Below are 20,569 nucleotides of genomic sequence, written 5' to 3'. Positions count from 1 at the left end.
AAGGTGGGAGCGGAGAACCGGAATGCCCGTTCTGGACTGTCGCGGCTACAAAGTTGCGGCGTGTGGCTCAACTCGTTTGTAAGGACGCCGGGCGCGTTAATACGTAATCCTCAGAACGGGAGGCGCATTCCCGAGGAAACGAAGGCAGATGGTGAACACGAGTGTTCTGGCGTTTGCCTGGACACCCGTACGACAGGCAAGCACTGACAACGTGATCGATATCTCGGGATATTGACATTTTTATTCGTTATCGCGTTGTAACCCTTCGACTTTAACACCCAACGCCGCTTGTACGACCGACCGGCACCGATGTTTCTCATAATGTTTAGCACGGATTAAGCCCTCGCCCTTATCTAATTAAGCATGCGAGACAGATACCTCTCGAGCGGGAATAACAAAGCATCCGAAACACGCATTACCGGAATTCTCAAAAGCGAGGAGACCTAATTTCCAAGTTGGGGCCTCTCAAAACTCCCTCCTCTCCTCCCCCCAGTAACGAATTAATACAACATTTCTAATACAACACGCGACTGAACTTTCAAATGCAAATATACGCTTCGGGAAAGACTACTTCTCCATACACACTATTCTCCGTTCAACGTTTCTCTTCATATAAATATAACGAGAAGTACATAAAAAGTATCTTAAGAGGAGAAAAAAAGCAAAATTCAAATGTCGAATAAAAGTTTTCTCGTAACGTGCCTTCGCATCGGCGAAATTAATTAAAGGCATCAAATTTCGCTTCTCGAAAACGCGACATTCAGCTTCGAAACGTTCGCCAGGGCCAACTTCGCGAGGGTGTAAAACACCTCGCCCAACTCGCGCACGCCTCTAAGCCGTAAAATCGCTTCGCCGAGGGCAAACGCGTGCATACTCACGCGAGCGCGGCTTCTTATTATTAACCCGGCTCGCGAGCAATTACGAACGCTCTAATAAACCGCCGGGGCCAATCGGGGATCGAGCGGCGGTGCCTCTTAAAGCCGGGAGCATAATTTCCCCATTTCTCAGCACGACGACGCGATAATCGTAGCCCGGGCCTTCCCTCCGTGCGTTTCGCTCTCGTCTATACGAGCGAGAGCGTAACACGCGGGGCGCTGGAATTAACGTCATGTGCCGCGCCAGGAGAGCCTACCCCAATCCGCGATTTTTACGGCCCATCCGGGGGTTACCGTGTACGGAAACACGTTGCCACGGGATAGAGACATTTGTTAACGCGGATCGAGACCCGCATATTGCACCTTCTACCGCCTGCACACTCTTTTTCTCCCCTCGCATTCCCGCTTTTCTACATCGCTTTTCTCTTTCCCATCGCTCGACACCCTTGGCGAACCCTCGTGATTTATCGTCCCGATTGTCATTATAATCGAAGCCGGCTGTCGAGAATTGCATGCTGCATCTATATCAACGATTACCGAACAAACGCGCTTAGGATTACAATTCGTGCGCCGCTGTGAAATAATATATGACTTCATCTGTAAAACAGCATAAGTAAATGGCGCCCGACATTATAAATCAATAAGGATCCTGCGTTAAAACATATGGTTATTTCGCTCGGTGCATTTTGTTCTTGAATTTCTGCGACAACGTCGTTTGAAAGCGGATGGCAAATAGGTGGGAAACAATTATAAAATTCCAACAGCGCATTATCAAACTTACTCCGAAAGTAAGCGTCGCGATAAAATTTATTGCCTATCTAGTTTCTATTATAAAATATTTCATTCAATATGTACCCCGCGTATACTGCTCTCATCGTATGCCTCACTATAGAGATGACTTCACAACCCTCTTAGCCTCGCATGCGTGTACACGAACATGACAGGGGGTTAGAAAACGTCCCTCGGTAGCAATAAACTGATGTCTTGTTGCGCGCACTTGTTAACAACGCCTCGGCAAGATAATAAACGTACATTTTCGCAGCCGCTTTCGCGTGTATGTAGCGCCCGTTCACACGTACGAGTACATGACGTAATATTTGAAATAGCTTCTTACTCACTCAAACAAATTAGACTTAATCGGCTAAACGGGATAGAAGCCGCGTTCTAAAGTAGATCGTAATCGGTCGGTGTTGAATTCGTTTTTTTATTTTTTTTTTTTAATATTTTTTATTGCACAGGAGCGAGACACCTCTGATTTTTCATGACGTAACAAACCATTTCGGTATGAATGGCATATGCGCGGCCGCAGTTTACCGATGGCATCCGCGTTGTTAAAACTCGCTTCGGAAAATCCACTTAACGCTTCGGTCGTCCCGAGCTGCAGCTTGGCTGCAGCTACTACGGTGCACGTCGCATCGATGGCCAAGTTAGTTCGCTAATCAGCGCCAAGTTCCGCGCGGCAATGCAAACTTCCTTACGATCGGCGTTAAGCGCGCTACCGGCGGTGATTACACGCCCCAGCGTAATCGCCCGCTCATTCTCGACCAGAAACCCCCCGTGACCCTCTGTAACCCTTACCCGTGACTATCCAGCGCGCATTAAAAAAAAAATATCGCGTAACAACATAATCAGACTACCGGCGAGTTTCCTTCATTAATATAAATTAATATAAATCTCAAATTAATAAGCGTTGATAAAAATTATAATCATTTCGTACATGCTTGCTAGCATTTATATTCTTTCTCGAGTGACGTATTAAAATTTGTCTACCTGATCGTGTCTTATTTCTCTTTTTTTTTTTTTGCGAAATTATTAATGTAAATTTTACGCAATTAAAAATTCTACACTTTTGAGTGAACGTCCGTGACGAGGCTGCGCCTGTGCCGCGGTTACGTTCGTCACTCGTCACGCTTATGGCTTTTAACGTGAGCGAAAGTATCGTTAAGAGGCTTCTGCTTTTTGTACGCCCGCCTGATACCCCGCGTTAGCCTGCAACATTTGCATCCGAGTAACACGTGCCAAGCGGTTTTGTAATACGATGCGAGGACGCGCCGGCATTCCGAAGGAAGCTGTTAAATCGATGGAATCCTCGTTTCCTTGTTTCTTGCCGCGCGCCAGGAGCACCGGCGAACCGTAATGAAAATTTCAGTACCCCGTCGAAATGCATAAAATGCCGGCCGTGTCGAAATACAACCCTGCGGGTGGAACGCAAACGGAACCTATTGACCTCCGTGTTTATTTACGCCGGGGATATTTTCACTCGTATTTTCCATCCATCGTATTCCGGCGAGAGGTAACAGTTCGGTGTTTTTCAAGAATTTTAAAATTCATTCGCCCCAGCACTGTATAAAATCAACAATTCATGTGTATCTTAAAAAACACAAGGGCCTATGATCGATTTTGATTAGCGAGGGCGAGGTCTCGAAACACTTTGCACGTTTCATTTAATACGCTTACAAATTTTTTATATATAATATTATTTTTCCTGCGTACAATTGAATTAAATAATTAGAAAATAAGCAAGTAAACTTTCTGCCGTAACTTTATGAAGCAGAACTATCTTTTATCTCTTCGTAGAAAATTTTTCAACAATTCGCAAAGCTATCGTCGATCTCAAAAAATCAAACGTTAATTTTTTTTTAAAGTACAATTATCACAAGTACGTCAATTGATCGTAAATTTATCGCGTATAAAATCCGTTTACCGTTGGGGGGCCCTACATGAGAGAAGGCGCATTCTTTCACTTCAACCGTTCCTTCGGCCCGACGGGGACCCGTGGCAGAATCGGCGAATGGTAAAACGTTGAATTGCGACTTCATTAGCCGCACGACTTTGCGCTCGCCGTAATTCCGGCGCGGTCTCAGCTTCTCTTCCTCCATCTGTGCCGAGGACCGCGCGAACGCCGCGCCGCCCCCGCGCCGCGAAAGAGCGGCAACGAAAAGGGGGGAACGAAAAAGATTCGACAAAAGAATGGCCCCGGTACACACGCACGTGAAGCGGGGGAGGGAGTCGGAACCCAGGGGGAAAAAAAAAGAGAGAAAAAAAAAGACGAGGGGAACGGGACGTCGGGTGGACGATCGGTGCAGAAAAAGGACGAAGAGGCAGAAGGGAAGATGAAGAGCACGTATGCGGCAACTTTTTCGACGGAGACTCGAGGCGAAAGAGAGAGACAGAGGGGGCCCACCGGGGGTACGGGAGGCAGGAATGAAAAAGGATGGAAAAAAAATTAGGCGCTCTGTAGATCGCACGCCATGGGACGACTGGCCTCTGTCTCTCCTTTCTTTTCTTCCTTCTACTTATTCACCGCCGTCTTCTCCGTCTTCTCCTCGGCTGTCGTTCCCTTTCTTTATTTCTTCGCCGAGGCGTACAGTGCGCGACGCAAACACAAAACATGTCATGGCTTCTCGCGAGTTCCTGCCGTCTGCTTCCTCGTTCCAACATGCGCCGCGTAGAACGCGTCAGAATGAGGCAAAGTTCCACAGCGCGCGTTAACGGGAAATTAGCGAGAGCTGATAAATCAATAATTCCGGTTTGGTTAAGGATACTAGAAAAGAAAAAGAAATGATCTGAACAATAATGATGCTGGCTTAGATATTTTTTATTACAATAAAAAAAAACGGGCATTTATATATTAAATTCTCGAAGAAAATATATTTGCTGGACTTTTTAAAATAATTTCGACGCAAATTCGCTTTAAGACATAAAATACAATATTCCAAATATAAGATTTAAAATGCGTTTATTTCTTTTTTCTTATTATAAATGCATTACATTAATCAATATCATGTTTAATTCATCACGCGGGTGTGAGAAACGCAATTAAAGAAATTTCTTCCGAATCCCTCGAGACCCTTGATTGAAATACGCAACCCTTCGTGGGCGGCGAAGTTTGCCCGAGCGCCGACGTCTCGAAAATCGCGTCTGTAAATCCGCCAGTCCATTCTGAGAGGGGCACTCATTATTTACATAGTGTTTCGCAAGCGAGATTTCGTGAGCACGGGGGCACGAAAAACGCGGAATTCAATCGTCGTCGTCGCCGTCGCCGTCGTCGTCGCCGCCGCCGTCGCCGTTGTTCCGAAGTTTCCGCGGGCGGGATGATAATGGCCGGCTGGCACAATGCGCCGGCACGGATTCCACAAGTTCCTCCGAATGTGCGGAGAGAGAGAGCGCCTTTTCATTATCTCGACTGTACCCGGGGTACCGTTTGTATCGAAGAAGTCTTCCCGCGCGGACGAGAGGGATGGATGGATTGCCATCGGCCGAATCGGGCCGGGGGTAAAGCGGGGGAGGGAAGAAACGGCGGGACGGTAGAAAGAGAAAGAGGAAGGACCGACCCGGCGAGCTCGAAGGAACTGCCGCGAGAGCGCGAGAAGGAGGCGAAGAAACGACGAGGGGACGCGAAGAAGCGCGCACTATAGAGCGGGACCGATCAGCCGTAGGCCTGGCTCATTATAACTTTTATGACTGGTCATTTGGTTCAACTCGGAGCCTTAACGCGAATGCCGACATGCAAAGGGCGCATCACCGTCACGGGCCGAGACGGGTCTATCGGCGCGAAAGTGTCCGTCGCGTTTAAATCCAGCCGAAATCGGCACGGTATCGCGAAAGTAAATCGATACCCCACGGAACTCCAACGCAGGAGTTTTAGAAGAAGGAAACGGCCCTTTCCTCCGCGATTCCCGAAGCGAACGATCGCGTTAAAAGAATGAAACTTGTATTGCGCGGGATGCGCCGCGTTTATGGAATTACGTGCAATTAATATTTTTACCTCGAGCCTGCGTTCTTTAACGGTTCGACGAACTTTCTGGGTTTTAAGTAGTAGCTATTACAGCAGTTTGGAAGCGGAGGGCTAACGGTAAACGTCTCGCTGCATAATTGAGTTTATTTCAGATATAAACGTACTATTTAGTGAAGTTTATTACTTTAGCGAGAACAATCTGGTCTAATGACACCCTCGTAATGATCGATACGTTTTAACAAAACGGGAACTTCGTTGAACTTTCCGACGCAGTCGAAAGCGGCGCGTTCAACGCGGAAGCGTCAACGTCAGCTGATCCTCAGCGGAGGTACAATGACCGCCGATTTCTCCACGCCCTCTTCCAGTTCCGCGATTCGACCGACCCCTCGGCGCTTCTTGCTTCCCGGCCCGGCTGTAATAACCGTCTAATTTAATAACCCTAACCGAGAAACCGCGCGCACTCACGTTCGCTTTCGCTCGCGGAAATTTTCATTCCGATTTGCGTGATAGGCAGCAGACATGCCCGCGTATGAGGAACATAAGGGCCCGCCCCCGCAAGCCCTACGCGGCAGCACTATTCTCCCTTTGCCACCGCCGTGGAATCCGAGGCTAAATTAACCACTACCTTAGACGAAACAATTTCACGTAGCTACTTTCCGCCGTAAATTGACTTGCACGTACAACGCGTATGTAATAGAACTCGAGTTGGGCCCTGAGATGCGAGGTTTCAGGGCCGCATACAGTTCTTTGAACAAAAAGAAAAAAAAAGAAAAGAAAAGAGAAAAAAACGAGTGCCATAATTGTATTCCACGCCTCCCTTTGAAAATGTATTTTAAAAGTGATTTCGTGAACAAGCCTCGATCTTTTCGAAATCGTTTCTATTTAATTTTCAGAATCATATATTTTTTATATCTTGCGAGATAACATTTTTTTTCTTTTCTTTTAATCAGCGGCTTTGAAAATTAAAGTTTTTTTTTTATAATTAAACGCTGAAGAAACTCAATTGTTATTTAAATAAGGTCTATGTGAAGCTAATTAAAAAAGGAAAAAAAAAATAAGATAAAGTTTTTTCGTGTACTTAGGGTCTTGAAATTTCACTCTTCAATTCGCTGAAGGTCTTAACGCTTCAATATTTAATATTTGCATAATCAGAGATTTTGTCAAACTTTTAGCGGAAGAAAACCGATTTTAAACTCATCGAGAAGAGTTTCATTACTTTTCAACAGCTGCCGCGCGGAAACTTGAATACTGCCGTTGTAATATGCAATACATTGCATATGTAATTTGCTGCATAATATATGATATACATATAAAATATATATTTTAAATTCCTTGCCTTACGGGGAAAATTTAAAATCGATATTATCACACCGGCAGGTTTTCTCGCGTAGAAAATGTTCTCGAGTCTTTTTCATAATCCTTTGAAGACGGGCGGCCCTGCGCGTCGCACGCATCGCCTTTCGTTTCTCAGTCAATCGCGCCGCGGCATATTATTCGATCTTTTATGCCTCAATTATCATACCAAACCGTTATTAAACTCGCGCCAGGCGTACTTAGTGTTCCCCGTTGTGTTCCTTCCGCTTAACAATATTCGGTAGCGGCCGCACATTCGCGTACGAGCGAGCGAAATGCATGCGGACGGAACGCCGAGCGTTCTACGCGCGCGAATTATCAGCACGATCGATCGCGATTGATGATCTGAAAAGTTAAAGAGCACGGACAGTTATACAAATCTTTAATCAATAACAAGTAGATGTGCCAAATTGATTTCAAGCTCGGCAATCTGTTACTTTTTTTTTCTTTTTTTATCGCGACGATTAATATGTCGCCCGCTTACATTCGTAATACGATAAGTAATGACATAATGCGTTATTAAAATCTGACATGAGCATTTGGCATTTAATGCTTTCTTCTTCTTCTTCTTCTTCACTTTTTAAAAATTCCTAAAGCTCGTAAAATATTTAATTTTTAATAGTTAACAAGTTTAACTCTTGCGAAAGCTAAAATTGCAATTTTTCATTGTTAAACCTCTTTTTGCACTCGCCACAAACATTTATTTGTATATATTATCACAGTGTAAATTCGTTTCGCTTTTAATTCAAGCGCGTATTTTTTTCCTTTTTCTTTTTTTTTTTTTTTTTTTTGCTGAGAAATAAAATCAGCTGCTAAAATTTTATCATAATCGAATAAACGCGGCGGCCAGTGGTCACTTGATAAACAGAGCGAACCTTTCGTGAGAATAGCCAGCAGCGTCGCAAGTTCGGACGTTGTTTCAGTTTTCCTCGGTATAGAAAAGAAATCTGAGAGTGCACGCGAGAATGGGAGAAAGCCCCCCCATGGGAACCCCCCGAGCTTTTTTCTACGACCTATCGATTAGAATATTGTTCATTTGCTCTCTTCGGCTTCGTGCGACACTCCTTTCTCGGATATTTATAGAACGAGCTTTGCTACCTGTCTGAGTTTGCGCGCGCATAATAAAAGAGCAAAAAAGCTGAACGCGGAAATGATAGGGTGACTTCTCGTAGGTAGACTTGACAGTCTGGCATCGATCAGCTGCGAAACAAAAAAAAAATTATAAACGTACGCTTTTGCTTATAATTTTTTAAAAATATAATTTAGTTCGTAAAATTTATAAATTTGCTCTGATTATTTTAAAGTACACTAAAACTACTCTCCCGTACGTTCTATTTAATCTTACGAAGCACAATTTTATTTATCGAATTAATATTTGCACACGAAGAAAATATTAATATACGCGATCAATTATGAAGAACTTTGATACAAGATTTCATTAACATTTCACTTAATACTTGTGCAATTATCAGAGAATAATTTGATGCTCGAAAAATTTAAAATTGCAACAACTTTTATCGTGCGTATATAAGTGCGTGTTTTATTTATTAAATTTATTATTATTATTATTGCGTATTGCGTTACATTATCCCGCGATACGTTATTATTATATAATTATTATCGCACGATTCTTAATTACGGAAAGATATTTTATTTCCCCATGTCCACGCATGAAGTGATTGCAAACTTGTATAACTTTGCGCGCTATAAAAAGCTTTGGAAAACTGTTATGTAGAACAAGCAGGGGAAAAAAAAAACTTTCGGTTCGCTGAAGAATTCTAGTCGTGTATAAAATTGCTATCGGAAGTGAGGTAAAGCATCATCGTTCGCGCACTGTTAAGATGGCATGTATTCCGGGCGCGTAAACTTATTGCAGATTACGAAACTTTGAGGAGTGAACAAAAATAATTTAAGAAACGCAACTGTGATAATCGACTGTATCAAGAAAGATATTGCAATGAGCTCCATTTTAAAGTATTCTTGTAAGAAATAAGCATTAAATATATTTTTAATTTTTGCCATAGCGCGAAAATACGCGCTAGTTAATTTTTCAAAGTTGTCTCAATGTATACATAGATCTTTATTGGCTCGTCATTTCTTATCGAATTATTACGGACCTTTCTTTTTTTTTTTTTTTATTAAGTCAATTTTTTATTGAAAGTCTTTTTCCACCCTTATATTAAGACCCACGCACACGTGTTACGACTCGAGCGATATAGCCGTGTTGTTTCTTTTTTTACTTTTCTTTTCCACCTGTCCGACCTTTTTCTCCGAGATAGAAAAATCGAGATCGTTACCGCGGCGTATCGGGAACGAATCGATCTCGCTCCCTTTTTTCTTTTTTTTTTCTTTTTTTTTCGCGTTTTAGCCAGGCCACTTAACCCTTTCCTCCAAGAAGAATTGACGTATTTGAGGGTTTCAGAACAGAAGAGCTAGTATACATGGGGAATATAAAGCAGAAAAGATTCGCTTTGGTATCTCCTGGGGTCTTCGACCGATTGAAACGGGGCAAACAAAATGCAAAGGAGTATATATCGAATAATTCAGGTCAAGATAAATCATTGTTAGAACTGAAAAATATCGCAATCAGGATTTTTAAATCTGCGCCAAGAAAAGAACTCGTTTCACGCGTCAATCCCTCAACTGACTTTTATTGATTCAGCTCGAGAAAAAAATTTCTATGGCCTTCATCAAGGCTTGTTTGATGCTTTAATCAAACTGCAAATGAAGGATTGACGATGTACATTTGTCTATCCAATTGCATATACTTTCTGTTTTATATACATATTCTCGTAAAAGCTGCAACAATCACTTTTGCTCGTCAAAAATTAAAATACAGTTTACCGAACGCGATTCTACATTCGTTGTTTCAATTTTATTTCTCGATAGAAAGAAATTATCCAACGTTGCGGTGACGCCGCGGTTTTCTCGTTGAAAAATTTTTAATTGCATTAATAGGACGCTGAAGAAGCGCGATAAGAATGCAACGGTTAGCCGGATCAGATGCACAGTGCATAATTAATTAATAGCGATGTTTACCCTGGGCTTCGTGGTGAGTCGCCGGTTTCGCGGCGGTCATCGCGGACGTGATTTTTCTCGCGGCATGAGAAAGCAAACACGTAAACGCGCGGTATCATAACACCTGCACGGCGTTCAAGCACGGGGTGGTGCGTTCCTTCTGGTATGTCTCCTTTTCATATTCGAGTGGCTGACGCGCCGACGTGTCTGTCGTGCTTTCAGAAAAGTCTGTTATTTTTAAGGCCGAGATGCACGACTCGATATTTGCCGAACGTGTTTACCGGCCGCCCTTAATCTGTCGCGTTGCCTTCGAGCATCGAGAAAAGTTTACCGACTCGAGATACCACCGCACAGTCGACCAATCATAGATGTACGGCGATCTTTTGGGAAAAATTCCTTTTCCCAAGAAGGCGAACGCGACCGGAGGAGTACTCGGAGCAATATTTTAAACCAATAATAGAAAGATAATATTAAGAAGAACGTACGCCGTTTAGTTTTAACGTATGATAAAAAAAATCTTTTTTACTTATTAATGTCTTTTAAATTTATAATTAATTAACGTTTCAACTGAAAAATTGCAACTTGTTGACTCCCTTTTAAATAACCGCAGAGAAATTGGCCGATAAATGCTCGTGATAAAATTTTCGAGTAATTCTCTTTTCTTTCATTGGTTTTAATTTGTTAAATTTCACTCGTTTATCGTCGATTAGAACTTTCGGGATTCGACGTGTCGTGTGCCATTTGAGCAAAGATAATCTTTCGGAATTCTTTTACCTGAACGAATATACGTGCCGGCAATCAGAAATGACGCGGAGCCAATAAATCCAAAAGATTACGCCCGCGCTTCGCGCGGAAGTTGTAACGAAGTTGTAAGTGGTCCGCCCTAGAAAACTTTGAGAGTGACGTACGTCTACGACACCCTAACGAATGCAATTTCGTTTTAGTCGATCAACGTGCGATGTAAATTGCAAAATTGCTTATTACGAAAGACAAAATAGACTCTTTGCCGTCTTTATCAAAGCCAAATGTTGCGCTAAACTGCAACTTTAAATTACAAAAATCTCGGGATTTAAATTATTCGTAAAATTTGTTAGAAATAATTAAAAACAAATATAAGTTATAACATGTCGAGAAAAAAAAAGAGCATAAAAAAAATCTCCTAATATTAAATATGTTGCGTGTATTAAATGTTTGTGTACAAAAACTGATAAATTATCTCAGAATAATTGCCAAATGTATTTCATGGGAATTATTCGGTGATCAAGATTAAAAATTTGAAAAGCAATTTACTTATTGCAATTTGAAATTATTGGCACCTTAATTGGCGGGTTAATGAATGCCATACAATATAGTCCATTGTCGGTTCGCGGCCTATTTCGTTTTCTTTTCAGATCGATATTCGTTGTTTCGTTATGTTTAATAAAATTCGCAAAAAAAAATCTCCGTAAAGATAAATACATCAATATTATAATATTATATTATAGAACAGATTATTATTATAATTAAATTTAAATTTATAAAGCGATAAAATTGAAAGGTAATAGGTTGATAGGTCGGAAGATTGCTGGGTAATCTTGTTATAGAAAATTTTTTAATTTATGAAAATGCGTTGTAAATTTTTAATGTGCAAATAGTATATACGCGTATCACACACATTTATTTTTTAATCTGTTATTATACCATTAATTTCACAGTATGATTAGCAAAATCCAATTAACGAATGTTGAAAAGAATCCCGTCGATATAAATAATCAGACTAAAAACAATTAATTTGCGCTTGTTATAATATCCTTTCGGGGAAAATATTTTTGCCGAGTTTGTTAATTAAGGCGTGAAATTGTTGCAACAATGCGCGCGCGGCGGGTTTGTACCGCGAGCGGGATTGTTGGCGCACACTCGCACGCACGCACGCACGCTTATGCACACGACGATTTGGAATTGAGTGCTCGTCGTAATTACGCTCGTATCTTCGACGGCCAGGCGCCGGCCATTCAATTTTTATTATCGCGGAATATCCAGTTCCGGCTGCGCTACATAATCGCGTTTGGCGCCTCGGCGCACTCGGGAATTACCCGGTTCGACGCCCTTGAAATTATTACGAAACGCTTATTCGGCGGCCATCAGGATCTACCGTGCGGCAGATAAAACGATCCTTAAAGGCCCGGTCTCGTCTCTTTCATTTGAGCGGTACAATTTTTTAACTTTATCGCGTAAGAGCAGCTCGTAAGCGATATACGTATATTCCCGATCTGCCTGTAAATACTACATTTTTAAAATCATTTTCTTTTCTTTTCTTTCTTTTTTTTTTCTTTTTTTACGAAAGATTTTAAATGCCCGACGGCATTGTAAAAAGTATATTCTCATTTGTAAAATTCAAGAAGAACGTGAGAAATATTTTTCGCGTGAGCGCGCGCGTTTCCGACGTGTCATACTTTTAATACGAGAATTTATCAGCGACAAAGAATGAAATAAAAAAATTAACAAATATATAGTTATCGCCTTAGATAAATAAAAAAAAAAAGCTGCTTGATTTCTCGGTTTAAGTCGGAGCGAATTAATTCGATCCACCCACCGGCCGATTGCTTAACAATGAATAATGTTTGCGAAAGAAATTGCGGTGAATTTCGGAATAAGTTTAATTAGCTTGCGGTAGCTCGCGCACCCGGGTAATTAGAAAAAATTTCGGGATTAAGCGGCCATTGTCTCGATGCCGATCTTGAATAGCGGCTCGCTGCCGTCGCCGCCGTCGAGATATTATACAGTCGCCTGTAAGGAAGGCCAAACTGGCTCCTTCACAAAGGATTATTAATTGACTTCTGTCTCGTATCAGAGGGTCGCAGACGCTCGGAAGATCTTTAATTATCCTTGAAAACGGCAGATCTTTGTCGTCTGAGATTGCTTCCCGTTGCAGCCCGGGTAGTTTGTCCGTCGTAGGTTGTCAGCCGAATGGACAATCGTAACGTGATGAGTTTCATCGCGCTTTCCTGCGAGCTCCGGCGGAAACGGATTTTACGATTTTAATATTAATCACGGTCGTATCGTAAAGTCGGCAAATTTCCCCGTCGTGCAATTCGCGTGTAATATTAACGAATTTCAAAGAGGCACCTTTAATAAGTATCAATAACGGCGGCTGATTAATTCATCAGCGGCATCGATAGAAAATGCGGCCGATTGTTTGCCGAGGTTTAAAGACGCGAAAAAAAAAAGAGAGAGAGAGAGAAAATAAAAAAGGAGAGCTCGTCCGTTCCCTTGCCGGGATATTCTTTGCAACCGAAACGAGAAACAACAGCGGGTATCGCGGCGGTAAATTGGCAAGGGAGCGTCTTGCTTTTCACCGGAGATGACGACGTGCAGTGCGGTACAATGAGAGAGCATAATATTCAGTGGCTGGGCGAATTGTCTTCCACCCCAGAAGTCACCCCCCCGGACCCATGATTGACTGTTTGCAGACTGGGTGTCTCTTAAACAACGGAAACGGACCGGTCTGGCCGCGACAATGAGACGCGACTTTCGAAGAAATATGAGAGAACATTTTGCATAATATGAAACGAGAAATATGAATGATAAAATACCGTGTTGAAATATATTAGAAAATTTTGATGCGGATCTCCCGATAGCAAAATTAATATTTAGTCGTTAAAGTTTTCTTTTTAATAATAGATGTTACTCTGAACGTCTCTGCAATTAATGTGTTTTATTTTTATGTTGCAGCGTGCACCGTAGCTGCTTTGCAGTAACTCCGCTGCTGCGCATCGAATTCGATGAATGAGAAATATTTTTTTCTTATGGTGGCGGTATAACATCAGCGTTAGAAGAATTATTGTACGTACAAATAATTGTACAAAGAAATAAAAATGGTATTATTATTTAAAATAATTATTAAACATATTAAAACGTGCCTATGAAATAATAACGATCCGTAATTCGTGTGTAATAAGTTTAAAGCTTGATACTAATTGTTATATAAAATTACCACGGTGCTCGGAAAAGACCATCAAAGCGTCACGAAACCTTGCCATTTAGAACTGTCGAAGTACAAATCTTTGGTGGCTGACATTCACTCTCGCGGCAAGTGAGCCAAACTTAGAGTACCAATTAGCATCGCGAAAAAGGGGGCGATAATAAATTAGATTCGATATGTGAATCTCTACATTTTTATTTTAAATAGAATATTAATTAATAATTATAAATTATTAGCATTATTTTACTTTCAATACAAGGTCGTAAAATTGCGGTAATACTAATACATGTACAATCGTCATCCATTAATGTAAAAGCTTCTAAAGAACGTGATCTAGCAACTGTTCTCGATATTAAAAGACACCATTTACTGGCGAGCCCTTAATATCGCGCTCGAGGGTAAAAATTTGCATCGAAAGCGAAAGCGGGACTCGAGCAAGGGGTATAAGAGCGATGATGAACAAAAAGAAAAAGATAAAAAAATAAATAAAACACAAAACACGATTCAGAACATATCGACGCGTATAAATATGTTACTTCTTTTTTACTTATTTTATTTACGAGACCGTTCATTGATTTTTTAAGTTGACCGTATACATACATTTTGCAGTAGATCTTTTATTAAAAAATATTAATATTCGAATAACGTTTTAAGTGCCACGTTAGCGATAAAAGTTTCGATCAAAACATGTCTAATTTGTTCATTATCACGACTTACGCGCGTCACATTACTCGATTATCCGTCACGAACTCAATCTTGGCAATAAAATCGCCACGTGGTCACGTCGCTAAAATATTTTCGCTCCGGAAGAGAAAAAGGTCTGCGTACATACGGTGGAAAAAGACGCGAAACAAAATTTGTCGTAAAGTGCAATCGACATGATTAACGCGATTACGCGAATCAGTCTTTCTCGTCCACCATAAAACACCTACCATACGTGCGAAATATTTATCGCGCGGATTAGGAATGGCTCCAAAGGTTTTTTTGGTCTTATCGTACCGGCGAGTTCTTACGGTATTGTGCCGCCTGCGAACTCATCAGCGTGATGGACGAGTAAGTGTAGAAAATCGTGCCGCGCCACTTCGAAATAGGTTCCTGATGTCTCTCTTACTGCACGGACGCACATACACCAGCTCCGGCCCTTCCGCCTTTCTTCCCACGCTTTCCTCCCGTTAATGCTCCCTTCGCGATAGTTCCTCCGCTCGAAATCGCTATCATCTACGGAAAGGCGTTTATTTCGCGCCGCTCTAACGCTTATCTCCCGCGAAACAAGCTGCCGTTCTTTTCCACCTCGTCAGCTTCCGCCGTTAATCATTTTTTTTTTTTTTCTTTTTACGAGCGATCCGGATCGTTCGCCATTTCGCGAGCGAATTTAATTGGACACCGCAGATTTTTCCACCAAATTAATTTCACGAATTAAAACGCTCTATTTGCTGTATTAGTTCCATTAATTTTCCCAAATGAGAAAACATCTATATAGTCTTTTAGGAATCGTGGAGCGATAGAAATAATTTATACATGTTAATTTTTTTTTTTTTTTTTTAACGTTTAACGTTTAATTTTTTAACGTATTTTATTCTCCCAAGTCATTGAAGGTTTCCTCGTAAGAGCTTGCTGCTCATATTTACTAGGCCCGCATTCATAACCGCGGAATTATACCGCACTGCCGGCTAATTATCGCGAAATTATTATCAGCGCGACGTTAGTCTACGAGAGGGTTATAAGGAAATGCCAACAGATAATCTCGCTGTCCAAATGCGGCGGAAAAAAAAATTCCCGCGGATGTGTCTCTGATTTAACGATTATGCGCAGTTTACGGCGCACGAGAGTTCGCGGGCGCGCTTTAGTATAATCTCGGTTGAAAGTATCGCGTCAATAATCGCCTGATTAGAATTTTATGATTACGAGTGCCATTCGCGAGACGGGAGCCGGATCGCAAATGCGGGCACGAAATATACGCCATGCGTATGCATGAGTCGGCTGTAAATAATCGCTCGCCCCAACATTGACTGTAATTTATGGTTAATTTGACTGCGCCTCGTGCTTTGATGGCTAATAACTGGGACTAATGGCGAGCCTCTTAATGCCGCAGCGTCGAAAGCCGGATTTCGAAACAACAATGATCGGCCGTGTTTACGCAGATAAAAAAGAAAAAAAAATTTTCGACCGTCCGTTATCAATTTTGGTACAAATTAGTCTACACAGCTTGACGTGTGATCTACGTAAAACTATATTTTTACCGTACGCTTTCTAAATGCAATCGTGAATAAAGTGACGGACTTGATTATCATTAATTTCTTATATTAATTATTTAGAATTGCATTATTAATTTTCTTAATCTTTCAAAGTAAATTTCCTTGTGCTTTAAATCACACGCCGTCTCAATTTTTAGCTATTGTTTCGAGTTCTTTTCTTATAAATATAAAAGAAACTTTTTTACTCACCCACTGACAAAACAGGCTTGTTATTTTTTTTCTGAAAAGGAAAAAGAAAAACAAAATTAAAAACTCCGTGGAATTAAATTGAATTTGCGTATTATTATAATAATATTTTGATATGAGTTTCGTTGTTATATTAATTGTGATATTGACTGGATATGGAAACTGCGCAGCTAAAAACGAAAATAATCGCTACATTGTAGAGAATATTAAATATAATTACGAATGACAGCGGCGGCTTAGCAAAAAGTAGATCATTGCGATATAATTATCTATGTACCCTCATATTATTTAATACAGTAAATGCATCGATAATACTTTGGCGTTGTAATGCTGAGCGTGATGCGCGGCCGCGACATAATAAGCGCCGTCAGCGGGCGCGGTTCGTTAATGAGAATATTATAATTGCAAAAGTTCCATTTGCTGAATCAACGCCGAGATAAATTATTGATGACTGGGAAACACTAACTGCGCATTCTATGGCGCGTACTTGACAATGCAAAGTTAGCATTAATTGACAGTGACTGCATTTGCGAATCAAAAAAATAAAAAAAAAAAAGAAAAAAAAAATTGTACGCGCGATGATAGAATTCAGCATTAACATGCGAATTTTTGCAATTACTTTTATAAATAGAATTTAAACGCATAATTTACGAGGATTTATCTTATTTATGTAAATTCGCGTTTTAATCTGGATTAAACGCTAATTAGAAATATTAATAGTCGTTATGCATAACAGAATCAACCTAATAAATTTTAATAATTTTGATATTTCGGTGCGGAGAGCGCGAAATGCAAAACTACAGAATCGAACGTGTTGAAATATCCCGACGCGCAAGATGCTTTTTAATGCAGAGCTCTTAATGCAAGCGAAATTAAAGCCATAATGTGGAAAAGATACAAGTTGTAGACCCGGCAGAAATTGCCGTGCATCTTACCGAATTCCCGTAGGGCGAGTCTGGGGAGGGAAGCGTGCATGCATATAAAGCGCGGTGAGGATGCACGAGGGTTGGTGGCGAGCCTTGCTTGCCAGAAATTGTGTTTATACCGGTGCATAAAGAACGTTACGAAACGCGCGGGTGGAGGCGGCCGCACGCGTCGCGAAAATTTAAAGTAACAAAAAGGTACGGTGAAATAACGAGAAATAGAAATGCCGAGACGAACGGCCGCGCCACGTATTTATTCCGCCACAGGGCGTCTCGCATTTCGCGTGTTTCTTTCAGTTTTCTCTTCAGGGTTTTTTTTTTTCCTTTTTCCTTTTTTTTTTTTTTTTAAATATGTTAGGATTACACAGATGGGAAACGCGTATTCCGAATTGGCAAGGTATTGTTAATTTATCGAATAAACATCCCGCGTACGTTCGTGCGGTAGGCCGCGCTAATGGCGCGAGACTTCTTAATGAGAAAGCGCGTCTTAATAAAACAGCAGTACGGGCCCCGCCACATACATACACCAGAAATATCGGTGCGCCCGATAGAAGCCTCGGATTTACGCGAGCACTAATGGCGCGGTAATCCGACGTCGGGGTTTTCGGGGGCGAGATGAGGCGAGAACTTGGGTTACCATGTGCGAGCGGTTACGTTAAGAGATCTCTTTTATTTATGCGATTTCGCTGGTGCCTCGCCAAAATCGGCACGGCAATATTCGACGGCGCATGAGAAGGCGAGAGTATAACAGATTGTCGCGCGTATATATCAAATGGCACCGTGGCACGCTCCTCCCCGTCTCCGCCATTAATTTCTCAAAGACAAATCGAAAATTTATAAGCTATCCAAGTATTTCCCTCCTTGCGCCGCTCGCAATTGCCGAATTATTCAGTACGTGCGAGATGTACGCACGGTACATTTTCGCACATGATCCAATTACGCCGAGTACTGATAGCAAATGTAAATCGGATCGCGTTTCCTACCGCGTTTCTCCCACATTGCATGCCTTGTATCTTATCGCATCCTAACCAGCCGCGCATTAGTTACTTGCAGACCGGCAATTTTCGTCAGAAGCGCGGCGGTGCGCGCGTGAAATAAACTACGAAAACATAACTGCGAAAATATTGCTCGATACGTCACGGGTGATATACGGGGAAACGGGAACGCGTGACGCGCGTTCTTACGTGCCACAGGGTCGGGGCACGTGAGCCCGTGATTAAGCTTCCGCGGGCACGCATTCCCGCGGCGGAATAAAATATTCCGCGATTGCGAGGTGGCGGAAGAAGAGGCGGCGGCGAGTTGTTTTGGTCCGCGCGCCAACAATTTCATTATGATCGCGCTTTTAAACTTTTTAATATCGCGCGGGCGGTCGCCTTTATTGCGCGACGTCCGCTTTTTTTTTTTCCAGAACGAACCTGGTGGTATCGGGCGCGCTCGTCCTTCTTCCCGGTTGCTCTCGTTGTGCCCGATCTAAGACTCCGGGAACGGAATTAATGTGCGACTTTTATGAACGCTCCGAGTAATCAGCGTATTTCAAGCCGCCGTCGCGCGTGTTCATTCGCCATCGCCGCGCCGCCACTCCATCGCGAAAAATGTCCCATTTTCTCAGTGCCTCCCGTGCATGTTTTGTTTTGATTTTATTACGAAAGCGCATCCGTTTAGATCGGTCATAAAGCAGAAAATAGAAGAGACTCTCGTAAAATAGAATTATAATTGAAATACGCTGGATGCGTCCTTTTATTTTTTTATTCAATTATTTCATTATGAAAAAGAGGGATATTTTGATGCAACACTGCCTCTTAAGATAATGGGCTTTTTCTTAGCACTGCTTTCAGAAAAGACCGAATAAAGCTTTTCACTTTTCTCCAAATATGTAGATTTAGGTCGGTAGTTTTGAGATCGTCGCTTACCGCGGCGGTGTTTTACGACGGAACTCACGTCGTTCCAGTACATTTTTAAAAACGTCGCGCAAAGGTGACGTTATAAAACCGTATATATTCGTTTTTTCCGAAGTAAATTGGCGTATCACAGAATATTCCAACGGCGTAAAATTTTTCACTGTTTAAAAGTTTTCGGCAAAGAGGACTTCGCTACATCTTTCGACATTTTATTTTTTTTTTTTTTTTATTTTACTCACCTTCGACGGGTTATTTTTATTGCCTTGCGAGTGCCGTTATTGACGACGTCGAGCCAAAATTAAAATGTCATCCCGACTGTATTTTATTCAATCGGTCATGACGCGGGATCCGTATAGGTTCGCGAAATATTTACCGCGAACGGTGAACTTTCCGGATAGAGCGCGCGTCCCAGGAATAACGTGTCGTAAACGTTTAATTAAGAGCAGTCATAGTTTCTACAATGTAGTAAATACGGAGTGATAACTCACGGGCGCAGATTATTAAATACGAAACGTTACGATCGCCCTTTAACAGTTTACACTGTCAGCGCGGCTCGCGAAGCTTATTGTTCCCGCATCAACGGTATGCACTCTAATTACCCTCGTATCAACCAGCTCATAAGTCGTTATGAAATGCAATTACTCGGTGCCGGATTGCATCCACCATTTGTAATGCCGTCGTGCTGAATACACAATGCAGGTTAATATGAACGGTGGAAGTGAAATAATTGCTCGCTGCTAGGAAAATCGTTGTAATTGTCGGATTAAGAGGCTGGACCGCGGCATCGGTAGCAATTGATGATAAATAAGGACCAACATAAGTATTTTACATACCGCTTGAGCTCGCTGTAGAATTGTTTCGAAATGGAATACCGAAATCGACGACGAAACTAGGTTTTCGTAAACCACACGTTTGGAACTCTTGAGATAATAAAATTAATTCGTCTGATAATTTTACGTAGTATAAATTAAAAAAAGGCGTCGTATAATTTTAAGACGTTTTACACATTTCTTTAACGCTGTTTCTTGCGACTTAAAAAGCTACGTGTTAGCTGTCGGGAATAAAATATGCGACGGCTTCGGTTCCTTTGGCTCTTCTCTCACAGATTCGCGTTTCAGTCTCACTATTGTAAAGCTAAGTAAGTTCACAACGTTTATGAGCGTTAACGTAGCTGACTTGGCCGATAATCTGTTGTTTCTTTGATCACTTTATCACAGAGCCAGGTCGTCTATTGTACTCGCTCGCAGCGCAAGATATTTTCATCTCGCCGGCGCTCTATTACTTAGCCATCAGAGTACTTCCTCATACGCGTTACAAAGAAAATTCCACGCGTCTGCAACTTCGATGAAATTTTAGTTCAGT

At 41.8% G+C, this 20,569-nt stretch overlaps 1 long non-coding RNA gene across 1 annotated transcript in view; it reads left to right on the top strand.

Annotated features, from left to right (window-relative positions):
• The window catches only part of LOC139101221 (uncharacterized), a 198,938-nt gene extending 182,036 nt beyond the window's left edge, over positions 1 to 16,902 (top strand). Inside the window, exon 19 of the long non-coding RNA XR_011545521.1 lies at positions 13,696 to 16,902. This is a non-coding gene — a long non-coding RNA (uncharacterized lncRNA). The remainder of the gene's footprint in view (positions 1 to 13,695) is intronic.
• Positions 16,903 to 20,569: the final 3,667 nt, after the last annotated feature.

The sequence above is a fragment of the Cardiocondyla obscurior genome, linkage group LG03, assembly GCF_019399895.1.
Source record: "Cardiocondyla obscurior isolate alpha-2009 linkage group LG03, Cobs3.1, whole genome shotgun sequence".
In the NCBI taxonomy this organism is placed as follows: domain Eukaryota; kingdom Metazoa; phylum Arthropoda; class Insecta; order Hymenoptera; family Formicidae; genus Cardiocondyla; species Cardiocondyla obscurior.
This window is presented reverse-complemented; position numbering and strand designations above follow the sequence as displayed.